This window comes from Falco biarmicus, chromosome 19 (assembly GCF_023638135.1).
Source record: "Falco biarmicus isolate bFalBia1 chromosome 19, bFalBia1.pri, whole genome shotgun sequence".
NCBI lineage: Eukaryota > Metazoa > Chordata > Aves > Falconiformes > Falconidae > Falco > Falco biarmicus.
Genome location: NC_079306.1, coordinates 3,140,049 through 3,144,220, shown reverse-complemented (window position 1 = coordinate 3,144,220; position 4,172 = coordinate 3,140,049).

Below are 4,172 nucleotides of genomic sequence, written 5' to 3'. Positions count from 1 at the left end.
GCCCCACGCCAGCACAGCTTGGCACAGCGGAGAGAGGAGAGGAGCCGCAGGGCAGAGCGCGGGGTTGGCAATGCCTCTTCCATACCTGGGAACTGGGGCCACTGGCGGCTCCGGCGCCTTGCTTGGCACGGGGAGAGCAGGAGGGAGGGCAGCCAGCCGCCTGGGTGCCCCTGGCACAGTGAGCCACAGTGAGGGGCTTGGAGGGGACCGGCCAGAGCACCTGAGACATAGGGGGGGTTTCAGTGCCTGTGCCTGGCACCGCTTGGGAGCCACGTCCCAGTTCTCAGCCAGATCCAGCATTTTTGAGATGGGAAAGAGCTCAACTTCATTTGGGGTGAAGCTGCTTCTCCGCTTTTTGCCTCCCAGCTTCCAAAAGGATGTTGGAGCCCTCGCATGTGTTTGGAACCCGGCTTGGCATTGGCAAGGGCTGCTCTGGGTTAGGGGGTGACTTTGCCGAGCACCCCAACGCTCACCCCTCGCAGCCCTCAGCCACATCCCCTTGTCATTCCTCGGTCCCTCTGAGCTGTGCAAGGGCTTCCCCTGGCGCAGGGTGGCTGGGGGGGCTCTGCTGTCACCCAGCAGCTCCTCCCCAGCAGACACAGGAATCAGACCCTCCTCTCAGCCCTGGGTCTTCGGTTTTATCAAAATACCATCACGCCTGAGGTGATAACTTCTCCGGAGGTTTTGCAGCAAAGCCCCCGCCACCAGCTGGCTCGTGACAGTTGCTGTTGCTCCAGCACCGTGGCTGCTCCCCAGCAGGAAACCCAGAAATACTCATTGAAGTCAAAATGTGTCATTTACCGGCGCATTTTACAGCCGGTCCCTGCTAGGAAACCATTCTTACTGTGCCAGCACCAGGCCAGCAGGCTCGGGGAAAGGGAGACGGCTTCTTCCATCCTGATAGCCACGCAAAGGGACACGAATGCCATTAACACGCGCCCGTTCTCCGTGGGTGCTCATGTCGGTGGCAGGCGCGTCTGGGAGAGAAGAAGGAGCTGATGTGCAAATGCTGTGGCCTGAACAAGAAGCTCAGGAGGTAAAAAACGCCCTGGAGCCCTGGCACCCAGCCCCAGGTGTCTCCACTGGGCAAGGGAGCCATGTCACAGTGGCACCGTCACCGGCTCCGGTGGCTGATGGATCCCAGCTGTATGGCCCCGGAGCGGGAGCCGGAGCATCCCTCTCCGGGCTCTGGAGGGCTCAGGAGCAGTTTTCACGGTGCTGAGCTGTTTGGCTGATGTTGCACAGACCTCTCTGAAGGTGTGATCTGGCCTGCAGACCTCACACCGCCGCACAGATAATTACCAGTAACAAACGACCCTGCTGGTGCCCGCAGTCCCAAGGCTGGGGTGATGAATTAGCAGCCGAGCAGCCTTGATTTTACCTTGGAAAAGGAGCCTGTCTGGGATGGAAATAGCTGCAGGACAGGCCCCCAGCTCGTTTTATTCCTGCAGCAAGGGCAGGAGGGTGTTTACAGGATGTTTTTCTGCCTGGGCTTGGGAGCAGTGGATCGGATCTGCCTTGCCCAGCTGGAAGCTGCAGCCCCCCCTTGCTCACCGCCCGCCCCATTCCCTTGGGAGCAAAAGCGGCTCCGCAGGCAGAGAGGCTCCGGGCTGGTAGCTGGGGAAATGCCGGCGTGCAGGAGCCATAGGTCAGCACTGGAGCCATTTTCCTGCCTGCCTGCAGACGCAGAGCCTGATCCAAAGACCCCTGTCCCCCTCCCCAGACCCCCCCCCATCCCCAGAGCTGCCCCACACATCCTGCTGGTTCCCAGCGGCCAGGTGCCGATGCAAACCCGTACCTTGTGGGAACATCCACCTGTGGTTTTTCTTTCCCTTGTGGAAAGCCAGCAGCTCCCCGCTGTTTATAGAAGCTCTATCTATAAGGAACTGCTGAGCAAAACAATGGGGAGGGGATTTTTCCCCCCTCTTTTCCTCCAAAGTGCGTTTCCCCTCCTGTCACCACCGACCCTGGTGCTGCCACAGGCACTGCACGCTGGGATGGGTGAACATGCCCAGACCCTCGCACTGCCAGCAGCACCCTCCATCTCTCCATCCCTCCATCCTTCCCTCCCTCCTTTTATCCTTCCATCCCTCCCTCCCTCCCTCCCTCCCTCCAACTGGGAAAGTGAAGGGCAAACGGCCACAGGGAGGCGGAGACCTGCATTATGGACGTGATTCTCTTTCTCCTTGGAGAAGCCTTAATCCCAAGCCATTAATAAAAACAGATTTCATGCTGCACACAAAGATTAAATGACTTCTGCCTTGTCTCCGTGGGCAGTATCAGAAATACAGGGCTCGGCCACGCTAAGCCACTAATACTGGAAATGAAGCTCAAGGGTTTTAATCACCTATCAAAGAGCCTCCCAGACCACTGGAGATACTTGGGGATTTACAGGTATTAGCTCAACATGAAAAAAGCCCAATTTACCGATTCATCACGATTCAAGTGCAGCACACCACCATCCTCCCCCTCTGCTGGCCCTGCGATGCTCGTGGCTGGGTCATTCGGGGGGGCTGTGGTCTGGCACCCTCCTGGTCCATGTGTGGGGACGTGTTTTGGGGCAGCCGGTCTCCCAGGCTCCCGATGGAGCGAGCCAAAGCTCGGCTTTTGACTCGTTGCTTGAATTTAGTGGAGCTTGGTGGGAAAGGATCCAGCCTCCCCTTCTCCCTACCACTGTGTTCCCTCTGTGAAAGTTGTTTTCGTGCCCTTTGTGCCCCGGGCAGCTTTTATCCTTGTTTTTTTGGAGGTGAGGGATGAACCGAGCCGTTAGCCGAGCTGGGGGGAGCAGCTCAGATCGGTTTGGGCAGAGCTGGGGTAAGTGGGAGGGAAATCCTCAGGGATCCTCGGCACAGAGCTGGAGGGAAGCGCATCAGCCGTGCCACCCAGCATCCCTGCTCCGGCCCTGAGCCACAGCCTGAGCGCAAGGGAACCCCGACTCCCTTCCAAAAAGCCCTTTTGGGAACAGGTGGCTGGAAAACACCTCGCTGCTCACGTCAAGCCTGGGAGCTGGGGGCTCTGGAGGGGCAGCAATCAGGGCACGTGGTTTTACAAAGCACCCAGCAGCTCCCGGCACAGCGAGCGCAGGGGGTCCAGACACGTTACCCCCAGCCCCAGCATCACCCCAACGCAAGGGACTGGGGTGCTTCCCCCTCACCGGGGTCTCCCCACAGCACACAGACGGGCCCTGAGGGGCACAGAGCTGCTTCCTGGGGGGGGCCGGGAGCTCAGCACCACTGGTGGGACCCCCACACCGAGCAGGACCCTCACAGGTGAAGGTGTAACCATGGCAAATGCCGCCAGCATCACTCCGCATCCCGATCCCGACCCCAGCAGCAGAAAGAAGAGAGCTCCCGAGACCAGCCGAACAGAGGGGTCAGAAGCGTTTCTAGATGTACGTATATATCATATATTTGTGTGTGTAACTATACACAGATAGCTGCATACTTACACACCCGCACAGGTAAATATTTATAGATACTGACCTCTTCAGATTAAAGTCCAAGGCACTTTTTACAGTGAACAGGTTAAAGCCATAGTTTAAAACATGCCTGTTTCTGGGTACAGCTTGGGTTTATGGCAATGCTGTGGGGACCGGCCAGTCCCCAGTTCCGTCCCCCCGGCCGGGAGATCGGAGCAGAAGGAGGGATGTAAGCCCGGAGCCTGATCCTGACCACAGAGACACGCAAGCGGCTCCTGCCGGGAAGCGCGTTGGCAAGCCAGGGTGTGCTGAGACCTCAGCACAGGGGGGAAGAACACTTAGGGCAGAAGGAGCAGAAGTGGGCGCACGTCTTGCAGCGCCCGCAGCACCGGAGCCCCTGGCCAAGAGCACCCACTGGGTGCCCCACGGGGCTCCGAGGTGGCTCATCCCACAGGGAAATGACTAATCCCACACAGCAGCTTTTCCTCTCCCCTGCAAAAGCCCCTCTCTGCCACCCCGGACCCTCCAGGTGGCTTTGGGAGGGAGCTCAGAGCCAGGAGAGGAGAAGCTGGGACTAGTGCAGAGCCTTGCAGCAGCACCTTCCCCTTGTCAAACAGCTGGGGAATCACCTTCCCCTCCCCCAGCAAACCTACCTGGTGGCCATCACACATGTCTCTGAGCTGGCTGGGAGGTGCTGGGCAGGAGAAGCCCGAGGAAGAGCAGTGCGGAGGGGCAAGTACCCTCAAAATCCCCA